Source organism: Schistocerca gregaria, chromosome 9 (assembly GCF_023897955.1).
Source record: "Schistocerca gregaria isolate iqSchGreg1 chromosome 9, iqSchGreg1.2, whole genome shotgun sequence".
Taxonomy (NCBI): Eukaryota; Metazoa; Arthropoda; class Insecta; order Orthoptera; family Acrididae; genus Schistocerca; species Schistocerca gregaria.
In genome coordinates, this window is record NC_064928.1 from 108,434,913 (window position 1) to 108,460,104 (window position 25,192).

At 39.1% G+C, this 25,192-nt stretch overlaps 1 protein-coding gene across 1 annotated transcript in view; it reads left to right on the forward strand.

The window, feature by feature from the left end:
• The window catches only part of LOC126292261 (serine/threonine-protein phosphatase PP1-beta catalytic subunit), an 83,766-nt gene extending 78,795 nt beyond the window's left edge, over positions 1–4,971 (forward strand). Inside the window, exon 8 of the mRNA XM_049986161.1 lies at positions 2,942–4,971. The gene's annotated coding sequence lies outside the window, so the exon portion shown is untranslated. The remainder of the gene's footprint in view (positions 1–2,941) is intronic.
• Positions 4,972–25,192: the final 20,221 nt, after the last annotated feature.

Sequence of the window (25,192 nt, forward strand, 5' to 3'; positions counted from 1 at the left end):
GTTTATATCCCAGTCAATGTGCACCAATTGTGTGTGGGTTTCATGTTTTTTGAACTTCTCATTTTTCTGTAATGGACTTCGCATATTTGTTAGTTTCTGCCTTGATGTGATTTATTGTTGCTTCAGGTAGAAAAGTTGAAAAAATATTGAAAGGACTGCTGTTGTCATCCACTTCTTCGAATTCAGGTAATGATGGTTTTTCATCAGATGTGGTCCATCCTAATTCCTCATCTGCAGATTTTTCAACAGTAAAACATCTTCTATATAACTTGCATAGCTGATATATCAAGCACAGTAATGTAGAACAGTGGAATGGTAATGTTGAAATAATGTGGTTTTTGTGCCAGAGTCTAAATCAGAAGCAAAATCACTGTCTGCTTTAAAAAATGTCTCCTCCAGAACCAGAATCTTCAGATGGTTCATTTAAAAGCTTCTCGAGATCACTATTGGTCAAAACCTCTGACATATTTATTGGAAAATGTACTGCTAGCATAACAAGAAACCCATGGAAAACTAAGATCTCACGTGTCAGTGCAGTGGTTTTGGATAAGTGGGGGTTGTCTTTGAGAACACCGAAATTTTTTTTAGGAACATCCACATGATGCCACTACAATGCAGAGGTCATTTCATAGTGTGTCAGACCCAAAAAGAAGTGTAAAACATGTGAATGGAGGAAGAAGAGCGGGGCTAGAGCTTGGGACACTTGCAGCATGCCTGTCACACATGCTGTGCTTGGTTTTGGGACTGACATGGGGTCATCAGACCTGTTAATCACTGGTTTCAGTGAGTCTTAGGTATGTTGTAGAGGGATCTGTCATGAGTACACATCTAGTGGCTTTTCATGCTACAGCCTCTAATTTTTAAGAAAATAAATCTTGAAATAAGGGTACCTCCAATACCTGAAAGTTTTGACCATGTGAGTGTAGTGCAGTGGTTGAGGTTCACAGCTATGGTGTCAGTGGTATGTACACTTTTTTCTTCAGTTTTTACAGAATATCATTAAATAGTATATGTCATGCAAAACTGTTCAAAAGTAGTTATTTTCACAATAATAATTTCATTGATAAATCAACCATTACAGCCAATTTTGTTGAATAATACGTGTTCTGTTTGTTGTGGAGTAGATTACGCAATCATCTTACTTGCTATCACTTGTTGTGTTAGAACACAATTATGGATGGTATTTGTTATAGAAGCAGCGGAAACACAGATTCTGGCACCGATTCTGAAAAATTCATGTGCCTGCAAGACAGTAGCTTTCATGAAATGTGCACATGAATTTTTCAGAGTCTGAACCAGAAAATGCAGTTCGTTTTAATTCAGAACTATTGTTATTTCTGCGGTAAACTTCAATATGAACCACACACATTTGACCATTCCTGTGAAAGCAGGTCACTAAATTGATGTAGAATTGAAGAATGTATTTTTTATAGAATGTTCAAAGTTATGTATTTGTTTGTTTTCACAATTTGGGAACATTTTGAAGTATTTTATTTATTTATTTGGAAATTTTTTACATGCCTGTAAAAGCAGACATCACTCGGTCGGTTGATCCACAGGATGCCACCATGAACCTTAGCCATTGCGCTACGCTTGTTTTGTCTAAACATGACTGACATTATGGGGATAGGATGTATCTATAAAACTTCCAACATTAGTTTTCTTAGAAACTAGGGGGTGTTGCATGAAGAGCCACTAGCCATGTACTCAGAACACGTGTCTGCAGAACACACTGGAGACTCATCAGAATCAGTGATTAACAGGTTTGATGGTCTCCATGTCAGTGTTAACTCCCAGGCTTCCCTGGCCTCTTTTTTAGTCAAGTTTGCCACAAATTTCTCCCCCCTCCCTCTGTCCCCAAATTTTTTTTCCATGCAGCCTCTTTAGTTATTTGACCTACCCATTTAATTTTCAACTTTCTTCTGTAATACATTTTAGAAATTTCTATTCTTTTAAATCTGAACTGTTTATCATTCAGATTTCATTTCTGTTCTGTACCCAGATTTCATTTCTGTTCTGTACGAGGCTAAACTCCACACAAATGGCTTCGGAAAAGAATTCCTCATACGTAAATCTGTATTTGGTGTTACTTCATATAACTAGTCTGCATTTTATATCCTCTCCTTTTTGGCGATCCACAGTTATTTCACTACCCAAATAATAAGTCATAGGCTACTTTCAGTGACTCGTATCATAATTTAATTTCAACACCCTCGTCTGATTAGACTCAACTACATTCCATTACCCTTGTTCTGACAACCTGTTTTTAAGACACAGTTTAGTATGTTCATCTGCTCTTCCAATTACTTTGCTATTTTTGACAAAATTACAATGTCATCAGCAAATCAAGAAGTTAATTTTTTCTTTCCTGATATTTAACTCTCTTCCACATCTCTCCAAGGTTTCATTTACTTCTTGCTCAATGTACAAATTGAATAAAATGAGGGGTAGGCTATACAACTCTGTCCCTTCTTGACCACAAAATTGAAGGTAAACCTGTCTTCAAACACAAGATTGATTTTAACACTGCAGTGCTTCACCAGATGCAGTTCTATTACAGGTAATATGACATTGCCTTTTTCCAGCCTTTGAACTGACTTACGCTCCTGGTTACAAATGGACCTACAGTTTAACATGTACTCCGAATCATGGTGCAAATTGCAGTGATTCATGGTGGATTCATTTTATTTGATGCGGAGTAAACTGCCACTGAATGGGATGTTGTAAATAATTTTATGATACCGGAGGGTGATGGGAAGTGTGAATTATTTTAACAGCCGCTCTAGGTACTTTTAAAATACTGACAAGCTGTGGGATACTGCCTGCATAAAATTTATATATTAACAACACTATTCTGTAATTGATGAATCTTTGTGTGTGTTTTTAATATTTTATGCTCTTTTTTCCAGATTTAATGCACCTCCTTAATTGTGTTTTACAGGTGCTGAAAAATCCTGTGTGTGTGAGAGCGGAGAGAACTTGTGTGTTTCTTCTATTTTCTGGCTACAGCCCTACAATCTGTGATGATATTTTGCTATACAAATTCAAGATACTGTCACTGTTTGTAGAGATAAGTTATAAAGTATTCTTCATCCCAGGAATATACATCACATCTTCAGTCATTACATCTCTCATGTGATGCATGCCGTTCCTACTTATTACTTACTTTTGCTGTGGAACAGATTAGCCTCGTATGACAACTGTAAAGTGAATTCTTTTGCCCAAAGTTGTTTGCTGTCAAAGTGCTGGAGAAACTGCATGTATATTGAATTATGTAAAAAAAATCTTTAAATTCAAATCTCTACTTATTCTGTAAATGGCTGGTACATTATTTATTTATTTATTTCTCAGTATTTCAGTTCATTAACTGTCTTTCAGTTTCTTTTCATTATATTCCTGGAGTTCATTAATATATTTCTTTTCTGTTCACTGTGGAATGTTGTAATGTTTTCATTATAATGACCCTCAAACCAGGTGGTTGTAATCATGTTGAAGACTTGATGTTAATGTCAGTTAAGTGTGCTTTTCAAACCTCAAAAAGACATTTACGAGACTATTTCACAGCTGCTGGTTTGAAGGTTTGCCATGTTTTTTTGGCCTTTTTTAAAACACTCATTTAGAACGGGCTGCAACTGCCTTAAAAAGGAAGTCATGTTTTAATTTCATACGTCTGCCCTTCTGGCAAATGTTTCATACGTTGGACAGTTACATAATACAAGGCACACTTGGTCTGTACCATAAGCAGAAATGGAAGGACTTGAAAGAAAGCTTTTTTTCTCAAAGTATGCTGCTTTAAATGTGTTTGTTTCTTTGATACTCTGAATTTTTTACTGAAGGGGAAAATGTGCATATGCTGCTGTTAAATATATACTGTTTTTGTGAGTGTAAACACACAGTTTTACATTCTAAGAGATGACTTAAATTTTAATTGATGTGTTAACAGAAGTACAAAAATGTTATTGCTTACTGGCTGCAAGGTGGCTTGTTGCACATTCTATTTGAAAATAATGAGTACCAAAGAAACATATTGATATAACTGCATTTAAAAGTTTTCTTTTTAATTGGTGTTATCTTTTATGCTACAATATATGATGTTCATAAGGGATTTAATTAAAGTGTATAGACCGCTTTCTTTCCGGGTTCGATCATTTTTTTATGTATGTGTGTATATACAGTACGTCTTGAAACAGTTTCTATTAGTCTGATTTTTTTTTTATGAAGTTGTTTGTGGACTCACGTAAGTCAGCATATTTCATCAGATAGATGGAAAATTGCTTTTGTTATAAATGTTGTAAACTTGAATTATTATAATGTCAGTTGAATTGAATTGTATTTTGGACTTTTGTAGCATATGTTGTGCAAAGTCTGTTTATTAAAAATAACAGTATTGAAGAAAGCTGATCATACTTTCGTGTTTGTACGCACTGTGATGTTTTCCCAGTTTATTTTGCAACAGTTTTCTGTAGTAGAAAATTTGTTATGTTTGCTGTTTACAGTGCATTTATCAACATCTCTGTGAGAGTTAGTTAGTGGTACCAGAAAGTATTCCCTATTTTGAGAGATGTCTGTGTGTTACCTGTAATGAACGGGCACTTGTGTTTGTGCTTATGTAGAATTCATTACTAATGTATTGGCATTCAATTTCTGTAGCTTATATTTGTCATTTGAGAGAAATATTTTTCTTTAAATGTTGTGCATGGTTCCGTGTAATTGATGATGCATCAAGTTGCATTTATTTTTGTCGGGACACAAATGTCACTGTAAAATAATACATGTCACAGTTATTGAAAAGCTTGTTAGATTTCATATTTGTTAAATTCAGAGCTTTCATCATTTCATTTCCTCATATAGTTAGAGATATTGGAAACTGCTTTTAAAATAATTATAATTAAAACTTGTCAATTAGTATTAATGATTATCAGAAGTGTTAGCCTTTGTGTTACAAATAAAGATTTCAACCAATGTTTATAAGATCTTTTTTTATCTCCAGTATGCCACTCTCCGATATGTGATACATATAACAACATTCACTGTTTCAGTGTGGTAATAAGAATCCAGTGGAAAGCCCAATTTTAACATAAGTTATTTTAATATGCCATCTGCAACCCGATGAGTGGATTTCTGAAGATTTGATTTGCGTTATGACTGTGCTCAGAACAATAACTTCTTCCTGACTTTGAGGTGAAATAATTCTGTGATTGAAGTAGTAAAAATGCAGTTTGTCTGTATTTGCAGGTTCATTATTCAGGACGTATACGACCCGGGACATCCGGGAAAAACCCGGGAATTTTTTCGTCCGGGAGAAAAGCGGGAAAAATCCGTGAATTTTTTAGAATTCCGAGAATTTTTCATTGTTTTAGTTACCTGTTAAATTTTTGTGATTTTGACTGTTAAGAACCAATACTCTAACGAAGGATATTACTGTATCCCGCTTCTGCAGAATAATACTTCAGCAACCAAATATGAACGAGAGAAAAAAAACGAATATAAAACTGCAAAGGAAATGCGCCACAACAAAACACACTGCTCATACAAGCATCTGCCAAACAAATTGTGTCAAAGACTTTAGGAAGAATATGCAGTGCTTCCTAACAACAAATTGCCTCTGATGAGCGTGACGTGACAGCTGTTCACATTAGATTCATTTGAGCAGTTGTGGGCTGGCTCTTGCGCATGCGCAGTAGAGTCGCGTATGAGTTGTACCTTCTCCCACTCCTGGTTACAGATGTGTGGGTGGGCACCACTATCTAAATTGCTCCGGTTCGGAAATATCGTAGATCCGTACCTGATGCACAGAGCAGTCTGAGTTGTAGTGGGGAGGTGGGTAGTCTCCAGTGATTTTGCTGTTTCCTCTTCGTTTATTGCTCTCACACTAAATGAAAACAAAACAGATTTCTGTGGCCGGGAGCTGCCAAATGAATTAAAATATGTTCGCATAATTGTGGAAGGCTAAAATATGTTGTTAGTTTCACGTTTTTTCCCAACTTTCTGACAGTCAAGCATTAATCGCCTTGCAGAACAATGACATTATTTTTGACGGTTTGCTAAAGAGATTTGGCTTTTATTAATCTTTTGCGCCAAGGCAGTCTATATATTTGAAACGAAGTATTTAATTTCACAGTGTTCGTTGCACACTGTTCGCTGCATTTCAAGTGCACATTTTCCATCATCTAGTTCGAATGGCATTATGCCATAATAAAGAACCAAACATGAAATACAATACTGGTACTCCAGAAAATTTACATCCGAATCTGGACACAGGATTGTGCACTTTAAGCCGAATTATGCATTTTAGTATGGTTCTCGAAATTCCGACGCTCTTGAAGTGTCCTTTGACGTCTTGTTTATTTTATGACATAATACGAGATCTTTTTATAGTTTACATGTACGAACATGCGGGCTTACTGCGTCATCGTAGCTGCGCAGGCGCAGTGACGCCTGTTATCTGGCGCTCTTTGGAAACTGCTGAAACGAACCAATTTCTAATAGGTCACAGGAAAATATTGTGAATGGTGGTTTGAAAAGTGTTATTTTCAAAGTAAACTTTCCTTTTACGCAAAATGAACTACCATATGTGCGAGAATGCACGATGAATTTCTTAAATCACAGAGCGTTTGACTCTCATTTAAAAATCAACTCTTTGAGGACGACCATCTAGAAGAATTTCAAGCCTAGAAGACAAGACATTTACGTAGTTATTAAAAATTTTACTGGCACATTTGTGTGATGTATCTTAAAGTGTAACACGCGCAAAAAGATCAGCATTATATGTGGAAGCTTAGTAGCTTCTCTTGCAGCTTACTAATCTTAAAGACCAATATTATTTGTGATAGCTTTGTCTTTCTTGTAGCAACACTATGTATATTAATTTAAACTGTTAACTTTTCTTTTTTGTGCGTTCGCACTACTTACGAGTAATCTTGCTATTGGTTGACTACATCACTCGTCCTATGCTGTCATCAGCTGGCGAGATCATGTGACATGAGCTATGACTAGCTTACAAAAGTGCATCGCAATCTCGATTTCATTGCTTCGGAATGTAACATGCAGTGTTTGGTGGAAATTGAATTTATACCTCTGTAACACAAAAAAATGCAGTGTACATGTTGCTGCACATCAAAGATCTTTCCAAAACGTGTCTTTTTCCCCCCTGGGTTTCGTTTTGTAAGTGCCGGCAAATTCTACGCCTGTGTAGAAAACCGTAAACATTCTAAGGCTTGATAAGTTTTACAGCACCGAGGAGTCACTTAAGACGGAGAAATTGTATTTTCACCCAGGAGAAAGTGTATTTTCAACCGGGAAATCCGTGAATTTTTTTTCCTTGTGCATGTATAAACCCTGTTATTTCATTGCAAGAGTAAAAATAATTCCCTCTATTTGATGTGTATCTAGCATTGATGATTATTTACTGTCAGAGAATGCTTTATAGTAAATTTTCAGATATTTTACTGACAAGGAAGTGAACTGTTTCAACATGACATGCTACATGATCAATACAAGTCCTTTAGTTAATTTAATATGTACTATTAAATTTTAACGAAGACAGTGGAGTCAGATACGTTGCTCTAGGGGACGGGACAGGATGCAGGATCTTATGATAGCTGGTTGTCATGTAAGCTGTGGTGGTGGCGGCTGGCATAGAATTTCTGGCTGCTGCATCGAACACACAAATAAAACCATTTTAATACACACAAAACGACTTTGATGTATATTACATCACTACAGTGCAACTCAGCTTTTACATTCGTGGAACTAACATTTTGCCGCCATCTGTTACATTTTTTATTGCTCCTATCAAATTTTATATGATTGCAATGTTAATTAGCATCCAATTTTGTGTTTACATATTTATAATTTTCCCACGGTGTATGCTTTATGAAAAAGTGATAGTGAAGTAAAGTCTGATATAATTGACAAAAAATGATGTTGGCATTGCATTGGCCTTAAAGTAATATTTTCAAATATTATGTAGTTAAGTTTCTTGGCACTAGGGCACTTTACTCAAAAGAGCTAATTTGGTAAAAGTTGGAGCAATTCATGTTCTATCTCCAGTTGCTGCCAATCTCTACTCAAGGTGATGGCTGATGGGAGTCAGTAGGTTTGTTTGAATAAAAGTTTCATGAACAGTCCCACCCATTTCCAAACCCTCTCCACTGGCATGCACAACTTCATGATTGTTATGATCATTGTGGAACCTTTGCGTTTTATTCATATCTCGTGTGTTTCGTTGTTTGGTCATTTGTAGTGCTAGTTCACTCATTTTCTCTCTCTGCTTTGCTCAAATGTTTTTGGTTCGTACTAGTTACATATTTTTTCATGCTTAGCAAGACACATTTTGAGAATTTATTCCCGTTATCAAGTGTAAACATTTACTAAGTATTTTTTGTTTCACAGATACTCTGTGTGTGTGTGTGTGTGTGTGTGTGTGTGTGTGTGTGTGTGTGTTTCTGCATAATGGAGGTGGTACAGTAGGCCAACTGTACAATCTCAAAAAGACTACAGGGAAAGAGACAGATAACAGCACATATGCAAAACCACACACAATACCTGTGTAAATGCTGGCACTTGGCAATGTGTTTAAATTCTCAAAATATGTCATGCTAAGCTTGAAAAACTCCAGAACTGATGCAGTATTTCATTCTTTAAGTAATGAAGGACTGTTGCAGGCTTCCAAAAACATCGATTATGGTGTATGTAATTGAGTCAAGCATTTCTACTTCCCAGACAGTTACCAGTTCCAGTTACATTAGTTGTTAACTTATTACGGAATTCAGATAACCTTTTTTATATAATACAAGGTGTATAACTTCGCTTCTGCCGTTTGCCTCGGTCTACATAACCTCATTCAAACATTAGTCGATTTGTGTCTTTATTATAAAGTTGTTCTTGATTGAAAGTGTCAGTTTATGAGCCTAATTCTCGTCATTTGTGGGAAGGATTACTGTTTTGTTTCAGTATGCAGAAAACAGTGTCTGAGTCTCATCAAATGCTCTCAAGTACATATGGTAAGGATGCTATTAGTGAAAGAACGTGTCGTGAGTGGTTTTAATGCTTCAAGAACGGTGATTTTAACATCATAGACCGGCATGGTGGTGGAAGAGTGAATGTTTTCAAAGATGCAGAATTGGAGATATTGCTGAGTGAAGACTCCCGTCAAACTCAAGAATAATTGGCACGTTTAATGGCAGTGACACAGCATGTATTTCAAAACGTCTCAAGGCTATGGGCATGATGCAGAAAGAAGGAACTTAGGTCCCGTGTGAGCTGAAGCTGAGAGATGCTGAACGGCGTTTGTGAACAGTTGCTTCAGAGCAAAATCGGACGGGATTACGGGATTTGTGCATCTCATTGAGACCGGGGACAAAAAATGGGTTCATTATGATAACCCTAAACACCAAGAATCGTGGTGATATCTTGGCCATACTTCCATGTCGATGGCCAAACCGAATATTCATGGCTCCAAGATCATGCTCTGCATTTAGTGGTACTAGCTCGGTGTCGTGTACCATGAGGTATTAAAACAAAGTGGAACAATCACAGTTGCCATTATCAAACGCAATTAATGCATTTGAGCAGAGCATTGAAAGACAAACAGCTGCAATACAGCGAGAGGTACTATAAAATGATTTTGCAGCATGATAATGCTCGATCCTACATTGCAAATTAGGTCAAAACGTACTTGGAAACATTATAATGGGAAGTCCTACGCCACCTGCCGTATACTCCAGACATAGCTCCCTCTATCACTTGTTTGGATCAATGGCACATGGCTTGGCTAACCAACACTCCCGATCTTATGAAGTCACAAATTGAATCGATTTGTGGATCGCTTCAAAAGATGGAAGAAAGGAGGGGGCATCGATGGAAAATCCGTTGAATGATACATGTGTAACCTATTTGTTTCATTAAAGCCTCAAATGTTGGGGAAAAAAATGGCGGAATCAAAGTTGTACACGTTGTAAACGAGTACCTGATGAGTATTTTGATTCCTATTATGAAGATTAAGAAAATTGAAGAGGGGATCCTATATTTAACTTTTGCCACATAAATAGTTATTTCCCACATTTCACATTTTCCAGCTTTCTACACCATTTTTTAAAAGTAATTTAAAAGTGTAAAAGTGGGGTTCACTGTATCAACAGCTACATTGTGCCAGCTGAATACACAGTGCTGGGCCTCTACTACTGCAGTTAGACAGAGGAGGGATGCTTTATACAGTGAAGTGGGTGAGGGGAGAAAGGAGACACGGAGCAGTAAGGATGGGTGGCTGACGGCTGAAAGGCAGTAGGTGTACACAATAGGAATGAGACACACAGGTGCCAGTACCAGTCAGTTTGTGCAGTGCACATGACGTGATGGAATGGAGAAGAGAGGACGTGGGTGCAGGATGTGTGAAGTTAGGGTCCCAAGACAGGCAGAGGTGGGTGTGAGTCTAAGGAGCTTGATGGAGAATGTGGTCAGGGATTATGGGGACAAAGGACACGTTGCATGGATAATTCCCATCTATGTAGTTCAGAGAATGTGATGGGGGTCAGGGGAGTTCGTGCTGTAAAGCAACCACTGATATCGATCATGTTGTGTTCAGCAGTGTGTTCTGCCACTGCATCCTTCTACATATGAGGGAATTGAACAAACTCATGTACAAAGAAAAGTCAATAAGGTCTGCTCTCAGATACAGTTTGGCGGAGGTCATTCATTGAGGTGGACAGTTGGTAGGTGATCATGTCCAGATAAAATTGTGTTCAGAAATGGCAGCAGTGCTGGTATATGACATGGGTATTTTACCGTTGAGATGGTTAAGCCTGTCATGTGAATGGAGTAGAATCTGGTTGGTGCATGAATTGATCAAATCTTGCCCACGGGTCTTCCACAGGGGTACGACCCAACTGGCATGGCGTGAGAGCGGGTGTGATACAGGATGAGGATATTGCATAGACTGGGTGGGAGGCAGAGTACCACCTAAAAAGGAGTGGGAAGGACCGTAGGTAGGGTGCTCCTCATTCTTGGGCACAATGATAGTCAAGACCATGTATGTATCTTTTAATACAAATTGTTGGTTTATTTGACAAGTGTTATTTCTGATTTTTTAGATTTGTGTGTGTAAAATTAAAGTTACACACGTCGGTCCTAAATAGCAATGGTATTGCCATATAAACAATGAGCAAATAGATAGTTCTATGGAACTAAGTCAACACAAATTTCTCTTACAATATAGCATTCAGATCTCTTGAAATTAGTGTGTCAAGATCCTTCTCTGTATTCCAATGGAAACAAGTATTAGCAAAGACTAAAAAGATAACTTCCAGCTTGAAGATTAAATGTGCGGAAGGAAATCTGAGGTTTTCACATTTGGCACCATTAAAAAATACATGTATGTATTCTACAAAAACAGAAATTCCTTGATGGAAACAATAAGCAGAAGTAAAGGAAGGCAGCCACTCACTTATAGATGATTACTGTTGAGTGAATAAATATATTAATAGCATGTAGTCTTAACTAGCTTTAAAGCTACAACACTTTTTCTAACATTGAGCCCCACACACACTCAAATGCACCCATCTACCACAAAAATCATAAAACATTCCTTTAATGTTGTTATTACAGTGACTGTTTTGGACTTTACAGTCTTACATTGTGCAACATGAGAGGAAAGGGATATAAAATTACAAACCATCGCTCTCCCCACAGGGGTAATCTAAAATCATGTTAACCAAAACATTTTTATTCAATGAAATTCAGCTTTAATACATTGATTGCCATGTGATCGGCAGTGACCACAACAGAACCCCACATATGACACGGCGTGGCAGCTGGCGGCGACAGCATAACTTCATGCTTAATACTATGTGCGCGTGTGGCAGTGAAGCGTACATAATTAAGTGTGCAGCAGTCAACATATTAATAAAAGTTTTTGCTGTGGTGCCCTAGACATAAGGTGCCGATGGCACCAAGCACAACTTTTCGTCGTGCAGGTTGCAGTGAGCTCGGGCCCTAAAGTTCAAATGATGTGGGACTTTGCAACCATGGAACTCAGCAGCCAGGTCAGTAGAGCGCATCAACAGCGTTCGCACCAGGCCACCAAGCAGCGTACATGACGATGATGGAGGTCATTGACAAATTACATCTCCTCATCCATCCTCCATCTCACTTGCTGAAACTAGACCTGCAAATATCTATCTTTGAGGTGGCTATTTAGGTTGGCGCACAAGCTCCAGATGGTAGTCCCATCGTGGCCAGTAAGCTGTGAATATTCTACTACTCCAAGGACTGTGCCATCAACCTCTGGATAGAAAGTTGCTTCGCCAGCTGGGACTCCAAGTGATCAGCGATGTACTCATTGAGACTTTGTACAATTATATGTTTGTCTTCTATCTAAAAAGATAGTCAGGCTGGAGTTTTCTGTCCTTACTGTTGGCTCTCAATACTTCTAAAGTGAAGTACACCATGGGAGTTGTTAAGTGTTTATTCTTCTTGAATGAAGCTTGATTTGGACTTTGGTCTTAAGCCTGAAGTAGAAACTTATTTTTCTGTTTTAACGTATAGTTATTATGACTTGTAGAATCTGCTAATTAAAGTGTATCAGAGAAGTCATTTGTTTAATTTGTGATTCAGGAAGTAGAAGTGGCTCTGTTACTTGTCTCACTTACTGAAGGGCCAGCATCCATTTTTGTTTCACTTATTGAAGGTCCATCCTTTCTTTTGTATCATCGTAGAACATCTTATATGTGTTCCATATACCTACTGTAGCTGGCCATGGCACACATATCACTTTCATACTTACAAAATTAAATTTACTGATTTCACAAACACAGGAATGTGTAGAAACTATCTCAACCTGTTGGAAAACAGTAGATAGATTTTGAAGTCTTAATCCACATATTGATGGTTCAGAGTAATACTATTTGTAAGTGGCATTTACTGTGTAATGAATCGAAAGTATCATTATTTACCAAAAATCACCACTCAACTTGACAGTGTTGTTGTTATTTGGCTAGAATGCCTTTTTGCATCATTGTTATTCACTCTATTTCATTGATTACATACCTGAATCATTTTGGGACTGTTTGTTGCTATAAATTTATTAGTAACCAAAATTAAGAACACTTGCAAATTGATCTAAGCTTACATGGTATCAGTGCCATGTGCACGTAAGAAAAACTGTTGTGCTCTAGGGCAGTAACACTGAAAACTAGAGGGACATTATCGTTATAAATTTCAGAGCATGACCACATACATACATACGTACAACGAATCAAAAAAAAAGTTTTACATCACCTTGGTTCCGAGCATTTCAGAACCTGTACAGAAAATTGGAATAGAGATCAACATAAACATCATTTCTACCCTTTTTGTTGCCCATAAAAACCACACATTGCGTGTTATACCTCCATACAGCGAGGCCTTCAGAGGTGGTGGTTGAGACAGCTGTAGACACCGGTACCTCTAATACCCAGTAGCACGTCCTCTTGCATTGATGCATGCCTGTATTTTTTGTGGCATACTATACACAAGTTCATCAAGGCAATGTTGATCCAGATTGTGCCACTCCTCAATGGCGATTTGGTGTAGATCCCTCGGAGTGGTTGGTGGGTCATGTCATCCATAAACAGCCCATTTCAGTCTATCCCAGGCATGTTCGCTAGGGTTCATGTCTGGAGAACATGCTGGCCATTATAGTCTTCTAATCGAACGATGTCATTCTCCTGAAGGAAATGATTCACAAGACGTGCACGATGGGGGATGTGAATTGTTGTCCATGGAGATGAATGCCTTGTCAATATGCTGCCGATATGGTTGCATTATTGGTCAGAGGATGGCATTCACATATCATATAGCGGTTACGGTGCCTTACATGACCACCAGCACCATACATCGGCCCCACATACTGCCACCCCAAAACATCAGGGAACCTCTACCTCACTGCACTTACTGGCCAGTGTGTCTAAGGCGTTCAGCTTGACCGGGTTACCTCCAAACACGTCTCCGACGATTGTCTGGTTGAAGGCATATGTGACACTCATCGGCAAAGAGAATGTGATGCCAGGTATGAGTGGTCCAATTCCGTATGTTGTTGGGCCCATCTGTACTGTGCTGCATGGTGTCGTGGTAGCAAAGATGGACCTTGCCATGGACGTCAGGAGCGAAGTTGCGCATCATGCAGTCTATTGCGCACAGTTTGAGTTGTAACACAATGTCCTGTGGCTGCACGAAAAGCATTATTCAGCATGGTGGTGTTGCCGTCAGGGTTCCTCCGAGCTGTAATATGTAGGCAGCGGTTGTCCAGTGCAGTTGTAGCCCTTGGGCAGCCTGGGCGAGGCATGTCATTGACAGTTCCTGTCTTCCTGTATCCCCTCCATATCCAAACAACATTGCTTTGGTTCACCCCGTGACACCTGGACACTTCCCTTGTTGAGAGCACTTCCTCGCATGAAGTAATAATGCGGATGCGATTGAATTGAGGTACTGACCATCTAGGCACGGTTTAACTACAAATAACACGAGCCATGTACCTCCTTCCTGGTGGAATGACTGGAACTGCTCGGCTGTCGGAGCCCTCTGTCTAATAGGCGCTGCTCCTGCAGGGTCGTTTACATCTTTGGGCAGGTTTAGTGACAGTCAAAGGGGCTGTGTCTTTGATACAATATCCACAGTCATCTCAGTCTGCAGAATAGTTATATGAAAGATTGCTTACAAAATACTAGTGAGAAAAGATTGAGACAGTTAGCAGTATGGCACATTACCTTAAGGGATTAAGCAGTTGTGAAATATTTGACTTCATACGAATACAAGATGAAGATGTTACAGTACGTTTTAAAATAAGGATTAACTCTAAGAAAACATTGTACAAGACGAGAGCACCATTTCTGTAATTGTAACGAAAAGAATATGCAGAAACGATGGTGTGAAAGTAATATGGTCAATTTAAAAAATAAAAACAGATTTTATCTCAACTATTCATTACTTTCCAAGGGATATCAGATCATATCCTCCCCCCACCCATTCTACCAGTGCATGGCAGAAATCTTAGAATCTAAATGATCTCGAGAGGAAGGCAAAATGTCTATCTTCAGGAGTTCCGGGAACAGGGATGATGCATAACTTCTTTTTTGATGTGTGTTTTTTATACTAACAACACGAGGAAAAATTTAAACAAAATGTTGTTTCAATCATCAGAAAAGTAATTCACACCTTCATTCATTTTCAAGATAAGGTTTATCATGTTTCAAGTTGTAAAAGTTGTGGTAAACAGTTGGTATATCATCCCACATAGTGGTAATAAATCTGAATTTTTTCCCCTCTGTAACTGGTAGTGGCAATGATTATGCAAACAACAATGTAGCTGCATGTTCCATACGTGACCTGCAACCACGAAAGTTATGCATTGAATGGACTGATTTGTACTCTGCAACATATTCATATTTGGAAAACAACCCATGGTTTCCTCTTTCTTCACCATTAAAACTTCATACCATCTCATTCTTCCTCAGTTTTCTGTTGCCTGGTTTGTGACCTTAGATGATGAGGAAGGTAATTGAATAAGTTTATAGATTAGCCATACTGAGGAGATACATGAAAAAATGGTTTAGATTCTGGCCAGTACAATTATTAGAAGAGAGAGAAAGTGTCTGACAGCTATTCAAATATGCAGCATCGAGAAGTATATAAATACACTTAACTACTTCTATGTTTCCTCTATGTACATACCCACATTCCACGTGAAACATTCTCCTTTGACATTCCCTGTGTTATGGCAGTAAAATTTTAAGTGCTAACTTTTCATTTGTAGTAAGTAGAAGTTATGTCAAAGTATGGCATTTTACCTGTTGGAGATCAAAGTAAGCAAACAGGAATGTATAGTCATTGTAAGCCTTTACCTTGTGAGCACCTTTCTCTGCACAGGCTATATCTTCATTTGATAAATGTTTATTGCACAAACAATGGGGAGTCCAGGTAGAAATAACAACAATTTTATGAAAATAATAGATTTCTACTCACTATAAAGATGACAGATTGATTTGCAGGCAGACACAGTGAAAAGACCATTACACAATGAACTTTCGACGAAAGTGTTTTTCAAGAAGGAAAACTACACACACACACAAAAACAAGCACATCTCACACGTACATGACTGATATCATCAGTCAGAATGTAACTGCATCGAATGAAAACAGCAATATGGAGTGGGGCGGGAAAGGGGGTGCGATAGCACAGTACGGGTGGATGGGAAGGGGGGGGGGGGGGAGGAGAAGTGAGTGCTGCTGGTGAATCATGGCATGGATTAGATGGGGGCAAGACAAGGCTGCAAGTGCAGCATTGGGAGGCTTGGGGGAAGAGGAATGGTAAAGATGAGGAACAGAGAAGAAGACACTGGGTGCATTGGTCCAGAGCAGCATGTAAAAACAATGAGGGAGTGGAAATTATCAAGTGGAGAGTATGGGGACAATAGGTTGACCCAGAATAATTTTGGGAGCATAGCGTGTGTTGTAATGGTAACTCCCATCTATGCAGATCAGAAAAGCTGATGTTGTATGCGAGGATCCAAACAGCCCGCATTGTGAAGGAGCCATTTAAATCAAGCATGTTAGATTCAGCTGCATTTTGAGCAACAGGGTGGGTTAACTTCACTCATGACCACAGTTTGACAGTGGCCATTCGTCCTGGTGAACAGCTGGTTGGCAATCATACCAGAATGAAAAGCTGTGCAATGATTGTAACAGAGCTGATACATGACATGGTTGCTTCCATGGGTGTCCTGGCCTTGGAATGGGTAGGATAAGTCAGTAACATGACTGGAAAAGGAGGGCTGTGTGGGTGTGCTGGGGCAGGTCTGGGGGTAGTGCCTGTCTGTGAAGGTCTTGGTGGAACCTTCAACATACTGGGCAATGGAGTTCTTGTCACTTCAGATAAGCCATCCTCGAGTAACCGGGCTGTATGGAAGCGATTTTTTGTTGTGAAAGGGATAGTTACAGTGAAAATGAAGGTATGTTGGTGTTTGGTGGGTTTAATGTGGACAAAGGTGTGGATGGAGTCATCAAAGAGGTGGAAGCCAACATCAAGGAAGGAGACATCCTCTAATGAGGAAGACCAAATGAAGCAGATGGGAGAGAAGGTGTTGAGGTTGTGGAAGAATGAGGATAGGGTGTCTTGGCCCTGAGTCAAGGTCATGAAGATGATGTCAATGAACCTGACCTGACCACAAGTTTGGGATTTTAGAAGGCTGGGAAGGTTTACTGGCCCATAAACAGGTCAGCATAGGAGGCCCCCATGCAGGTGCCCATGACTGTGCCGCAGATTTGTTTGTATGCCTTCCTTTCAAATGAGAAGTAATTGTTTGTTGTATAGAGTTAGAAAGATGTATGACAAACGGTGCAGTGTGTTTGGAGTCTGAAGGATGCTGGGAGAGGTAGTGTTGAATAGCAGTACGACCATGGGCATGAGGGATGTTGGTGAATAGGGAAGTGGTGTAAATAGTGATGAGTAGGGGTTCAGGAGATAAACGGGTGGGGATGGCAGAGAGTTGGTGAAGTAAGTAGTTGGTGTTTTTGACATGGGAGGCTAGATTTTAAGTAGCTGATTGGAGGTTTCAGTCAGTGAGTTACTGTGTTCGTACACAATACATGTTTCACAATCCTACTGCAAACTGACATTAGTGATGTTGGTCTGTAATTCAATGGATTACTCCTATTTCCTTTCTTGAGTAGTGGTGCAACCTGTGCAATTTTCCATTCCTTTAGTACAGATCTTTCGTTGAGTGAGTGGTTGTATATCATTGCTAAGTATGAGGCTATTGTATCAGCACATTCTGAAGGGAACCTGATTGATATACCATCTGTACTAGAAGACTTGTCTTTATTAAGTGCTTTAAGCTGCTTTGCTACACTGAGGATATCTACTTTTTAGTTACTCGTGTTGGCAGTTGATCGCAACTTGAATTCTGGAATATTTACTTTTTATTCTGTGGTAAAGGAATTTCAGAAAACTGTGCTCGATATCTCCACTTTAGTGATGCTGTCATCATTAGTGAAGTTATTAATTTGTCTTGTTGCTGGTGTACTTTACATGTGACCAGAATCTCTCCAGATTTTCTTTCAAATTAGGCATGCTTTTTTTGTTGTATCTGTAACATTATTCTGATTGATTTGTGTACCATGGGGGATCAGTACCATATTTTATTAATGTATTCGGTATAAATCCTCAACTGCCTCAAACGCTATTTCTTGAATTTAAGCCACATCTGGACTACACTAGTTAGTTGGAAAAGAGAGGAGACTACATCTTAGGAAAGTGTTGATCAAATTTTTATTTGCTTTTTTAAATAGGTGTATCATGAGTTTACTTTGGTGGATTTGGATGTTGTGGTTGTCAATCTCACTAAATTGACCGTGTAGTCACCAATCCCTGTATGCATCATGGCATTCCCTATTTGTTCAGGATTATTTGTTGCTATTGTTTAAGTATTTTTCACAAACATTTACACTCTTGAGTGGATTCCTGAGGTAACTGCTCAAAATAATTTTCGCAGAAAGCATTTAGTACAATTTCTGACAATGTTTTATACCTACCAGTAGCTTTTAAAATATATTTTGCCGACATTTTGAAGGTAGACTGAAGTCACCACTAGCTATTGTTGTATGAGTGGGTACCTATTTGTGACAATAATCATGTTTTCTTTGGTAAAAGGAATGAATTATTAAATTATTCCAGGTGTCAAGTATAACATCTACTCGTACTAACTCACAGGAACTAATCTACTTCAATGTCACTGCAACATAAACTACTTCTAACAGCAACAAAGACACCACCACCAACTATACAGAGGTGTACAAAAAAAATGTAGCCACTGTTTAAAAGTTCATAACTTGCAAACTAATTGACGGAGTTGTCTCATTTTTGGTGAAAGTGTAGCTTAAGGTCCAACTTAAAGATATCACTGTAGGTGTTCGAAATGGTCACCATTAACATCCACACACAGACGATGCCGCCGAACTGCAGCACGAACTACTGATTGCAATGTGTTCAGTTGGATATTTGCACATGAATGTATGATGGGTTCTCAAAGTTCATCCAATGTGCATGGCTATTTTGATAAACGACATCCTTCAGTGTTCCCCACAGGTAAAAGTCCAGAGGAGTTAGGTCTGGGGAACGTGGTTGATACTCCACAGCACCTCTGGCCTATCCATCTTCCTGGTAGATTTTTATTGAGATACGCCCTAACACAATTTTGGTAGTGTTGTGGGGCACCATCTTGTTGAAGGCAAACTCTTCCATCTCCATACAAGTCTCAGATGGCAGGTAAAATGGATGTCTGAAGCTTCTGAAGCTCATCAAATGTAAGCCTTGCACCAGCCATGTTTACTTGAGTAACAAGGTGCAACTAAGAACAAAACACTATCTGGCGACTGTCATCTGACAAAACAAAAACAACACAATACAACACTTCTGTGGCGATTGCCAGAACTACAAACTATTGCCCTACCAAAGATGAGACAACTCCGTCAATTAGTTTGCCAGTTATGGACTTTTAAACAGTGGATACATTTTTTTGGACCCCTCTGTATTTAATCTATCCTTTCTAAACACTATTAGATCCTTTGTAAAAGTTCCTTCTGAACTTGTCTCCAAATTTAGCCAACTTTCGGTAGCTATAATGATTTGAGCTTCAATGCTTTCTATTAGTGTTTGAAGCTTGTGTTATTCCTCAGTGCTTTCTATTAGTGTTTGAAGCTCTGGTTCCTCCCCAACACAACTACCGTACAAAAATTTACAACTACAGTATCGATTGTTGCCACGTCTATGATCTTCTTGTATTCACCCTGCACCCTTTGAAACTGAAGCACTTTCTACACTTTTTCAAGACCCACTAACCTTAAAAGTGTCCAGTCCATTCCACACAGCCACTGCCACTGACATAGCTGCCTCCCTCATGTTGTGAACACCTGCTCTATTAAGAGAAATCTGAAGCTCCACTACCCTGAGGTGCAAGTCGAGAAACGTGCAACCTATATAGATCCCATGCACTTGAGCACTGCTCAAGAACAGGCCACACTAGCATCCTATATACTGTATCTCTTACAGATGAACCAAAGTCAACCCTTCATCTTTCCTACCACAATCCTCACATGCCCATTCCATTTCACATAGCTTTGCAGGGTTACGCCCATATATTTAAATGACATGACTGTGTCAAGCGGAACACTACTAAAGCAGCAACCCAAAACATTTGGTACCACTCGCAGCTTTTACATATTTCATTCAGTTATGATATGTTTTTCGATACATTTCTGCTATGGAAGTCTTTCAAGTCTTCACACATTACCATTTTCATAAGCTGCACCATTTACATTTAGTATTTCACTATCTGTACTCCTATGCTTTGATTCAAACTTATTGTGTTATAGGCACTATTCCTTTAAAAATTGTTTATCATCGATTGCTACCACAAAATGTCTACCTCGCCGCAAACCGTTCTACTATGTAGCTATCTGTCTACATCTTGGTCAACTGTTCTGATAGGGTGTTGGAGATGGAGTACAAGTTCAAAATGAAAGGGGTTCTGAAGAAAACCTACTCTAACAAATGGTTAGTTGTTTGGAGAAATTTCAGGATTGCAGCTGCACCGCATGGTATTTCAACTGGGCAGCTGCCACTCACCCTCAGGGGAGTCATAGAAAATGGACAAAGCCGTCCACCATTCTACAATTTATTAGTGTGCTGTGTGTATTACGGGCAAAAGTCAGTTGTTCTCAGCGCCACTATTCGTTAACGTCATTGGCGTCCTCTGTCATCTTCCATTAGAGCATTTTACTGAAACATACGAGCTAGGGTTCCAGAACACATTATCCAAGTACCAGCTTCTAGCATGGTTTATTAGATTTTTCACCATACGTATTTCCTCAGATTATTTAATAATGGAGCTCCAAAAAGATGTTGCTGTGGTAAAATTATTGCTTTATCGTTATTAAATGTCTGGTAGAGATACAAATTTTTTGCAACAGCAGACTAGCTTTGTAGCAAAAGAAGAGTGAAGCGGTTATGTTCAGTACAGCATTCTTCCACAGTGTGCATGGTCTGGACTATGCAAGCCATACTGTTAGGTTGGTGCATAAGTTCGTAGTGAACATGAAAAGAAACCTACACTCCTGATTTCTTGATTCAAATGGTTAAGCACAGAGGTGGAAGTATGATGGTGTGGACAGCCATATCATGGGATTCTGCTGCTACCATCATTGCTCTCAAAAGCTGTGTTACAGCCAATGAACATTTTAGGTGATCTGGTTTAAATATTGTTCTCCAACAATGATGCCATATTTCAGGACGATTTTTCCATAAGTTTATTAAACACAGCAGACAACATAACAAACACTTTAGTCATCAATAATATAATCTCCTTCACTGTTTATAAAAGTCTGCCAGTGCTGGAGTAACTTTTCAATTCTGCGACTGTAGAAATCACACAGTTTTGAGGTGATGAACTCATTGACCCATGTCAGGAGCACATTTTCATCTGGGAAGAAAGTTACTTAAAGGTTGTTTGATACAGAGCGAAAAAGGTGAAGATCTGGGAGTGCAAGATCGGGTGAATAAGGTGGGTGCCATACTTCTGTATAATGCTTCTTGTCAGTCTACAGGATGCGAGCAGACGGTATCGCGGAGTAGCATCACTTCACATAGTCTTTCCGGTGTTGTTTTTTGGATTGTGTCTTCAAGACATCTCAGTTGTTGACAGTAAATATCAGCAGTGATGGTTGGGGTGACAATCTGAGCAGTTCTCTTAGGTTGTTCGCAGATGATGCTGTAATTTACCGTCTAATAAGGTCATCCGAAGACCAGTATCAGTTGCAAAGCAATTTAGAAAAGATTGCTGTACGGTGTGGCAGGTGACGCTAAATAACGAAAAGTTTGAGATGATCCACATGAGTTCCAAAAGAAATCTGTTGGAATTTGATTACTCGATAAATAGTACAATTCTCAAGGCTGTCAATTCAACTAAGTACCTGGGTGTAAAAATTATGAACAACTTCAATTGGAAAGACCACATAGATAATATTGTGGGGAAGGCAAGCCAAAGGTTGCGTTTCATTGGCAGGGCACTTATAAGATGCAACAAGTCCACTAAAGAGACAGTTACACTACACTCGTTCGCCCTCTGTTAGAATATTGCTGTGCAGTGTGGGATCCTTACCAGGTGGGATTGACGGAGGACATCAAAAGGCTGCAAAAAAGGGCAGATTGTTTTGTATTAAAACGTAATAGGGGAGAGAGTGTGGCAGATATGATACGCAAGTTGGGATGGAAGTCATTAAAGCAAAGACGTTTTTCGTCGCGGCGAGATCTATTTACGAAATTTCAGTCACCAACTTTCTCTTTCGAATGCGAAAATATTTTGTTGAGCCCAACCTACATAGGTAGGAATGATCATCAAAATAAAATACGAGAAATCAGAGCTCAAACAGAAAGGCTGAGGTGTTCGTTTTTCCCGCGCGCTGTTTGGGAGTGGAATGGTAGAGAGATAGTATGATTGTGGTTTGATGAACCCTCTGCCAGGCACTTAAATGTGAATTACAGAGTAATCATGTAGATGTATGTGTAGTACACTGCACTGTCGCTGTTCCAACAGATGCATAGCATTATCTTTTGTGCATGCGTGCAGTTATTTGTACAGGGAGTTGCTACTCTGTTTCGGTTCAATCATTCCTTTCTTTTTCTTAGCAATAAAGATACAGTTTCTCATATCACCAGTAATGATACGGGATGGTAATGCTTGGTGTTGCTCATGAGCCAACTGATGACAAGCAAGCAGCGATTCACACTGATTTTTGTGATTTTGGCTTAGGGCATGCAACACCCATTCACCAAATTTTTTAACCTTACCCATTGCATTCAAATATCGCATGATAGTGGGATGATCACAGTTCATCACATTTCCCAATTTTCGTGTACACTAACATGGATCATTGTGGATTAATGCATCTAAATGATCATTGGCGTGCTGTATCCAGTGGCATTATCCCCATAAACTGCATAAGTGTTTCTGGAAGCCTCTGCTCCTGTCACACCGTCCTTAATGTTACGATTTCTCCACTTGATGCTCCATTTTCTAGAGTCCGCAACTTCACTCACTACCTCCAAATGACCAAATGGCCAAATATACACTGACATAGCAACAGTGAACTACAAATAAAAAACAACAATCGACAAATAAACCCATTACAATGGGAATATCAACATGCAAAACAAAAACGCTATGAACTTCTGCACTAATCTAATACATTGGCAAAGTAGTTTGTAAATTCCAGTCTTCCACAATAAAAAATTACCCTTCACTGATTCCAGAAGGTTTACAATCTTATACTTAGGTGAAAAATCACTTTCACCTGAAATTTACAAATGATTCTTGCTCTTAAATATTACCAAGAAAGGGAAGAAAAGCTAGAGATTTTGCTGGTGTGCTCTCTTCTTTATCTACAGGAGATAGGCAAAATAATATGAACAGTGGTAGTAATGGGATGGTAATGTTTAATGGTCAACAATGCAGTTAACACACATGTCACACAGGACTGTACTTGTTCAGCATGGACTAGGCATCAGTGCAGGTTGTTTACAAGTAGGGCACACTTCGTATTTGCATTCAGAGGCTGAGGTTGATGTCCAGTGAAAGACCTAACAGAGTTCCAAAGAGGGCAGATTGTGGGGCCCCGTTTACCTGAAGCACCAGTAACCAAGACATCCAACTTATTAAATGTGTCAAGAGCAACTGCTTCAACAGTCATGACAGCCTACAAAAAACATGGAATGACATCACCGGGTAAACATAATAGTGGGCGCAAATCTAAATTAAATGACAAAGAGCTTCACATACTAACACAAATTGTATCAAAACAACACAAAACTACGGTGGCTAAAGTGACTGCTGAACTCAATAGCTATCTTCGAGACCCTGTATCTATCGAAACTGTCTGCCAAGAACTCGATAAAGTGAAACTTCACGGATGAGCTGCTATACCGAAACCATCAGTGATGACAACTAATGCAAAAAAAAGCGTAGTGTCTGGTCAGTGGAAACAAGTCATGTGGCCCAACAAGTCAATGTTTTTGTTATTTCCAATATTGGGCAGGGTATACGTCTGGAGAATGCAAAAGAAACCTACACTCCTTATTGCTTGATTCAAATGGTTAAGTACAGAAGAGGAAGTGTGATGGTATGGACAGCCATTCCATGGTATATTGCTGCTACCATCATTACTCTCAAAGGCTGTGTTACAGTCAACAATTATATGAACATTTTAGGTGATCAGGTGCACCCCATGGTTCAAATCTTGTTATCCAACAGTGATGCCATATTTCAGGACGATAATGCACTCATTCACACAGCCAGGACAGTACAGTCGTGCTACGAGGAGCATGCAACTGAAATGCAGCGCTTTCCATGGTCATTATTGTCCCCGTGGGTGGTGTTGGAGAGCAGACTCCGGAGCAGATTTTCGCCTCCCTCATCATTACAGGAGTTAGAAGAGGTTCTGATCGAAGAGTGGCATAACATTCCACTAGAGACTATACAGTCATTATATGCCAATATTCCAATAAGAATTGCAGCTGTATTATGGGCAAATGGAGGCCTAACCCCCTGTCAATAAACCAGTCCCAAGTAAGTACAGGTATTCACATTATTTTGCCTATCCCGTGTATCTCCTGATTCGTGGCTTAGCAGACTATCTCGACCTGGGACTGTGTGAGATCTGTGAGCAAGTGTTTTAATTACAAAGCTTAAACTTTTTATTGAGATGTCCATGGTCCCGACATCTCAGTACGAAGTTGATAGAACTTAAAACTTTTTACTGAAATGTCAGGACTCTGTACAACAACAAAATTTGCCTACTTAGTTTTGTGTCTTCCTTAGCATGCTCCCCCTGTGGATTTGGGAGTTAGAATAGGCTCGAGATATTCCTGCCTGTCATAAAAGGTGACTAAAAGGAGTCTCCCACTTTTCAGGTCTATAAGTTCAGTTTTCATTTTATGGTTTGACGTGCCACTTCCCAAATTCTACAGAAGTGTGGGCCATATGGGGAAGGATGCCTTACATGGTGCACTAGTTCTCTATAGTGCCCTTAGATTCAATCTCCTGAACCTCTTCTCGTCATGGCTTTGCATCTCCACCTGCAATTCAACTATTTGGGCGGGGATATTTTC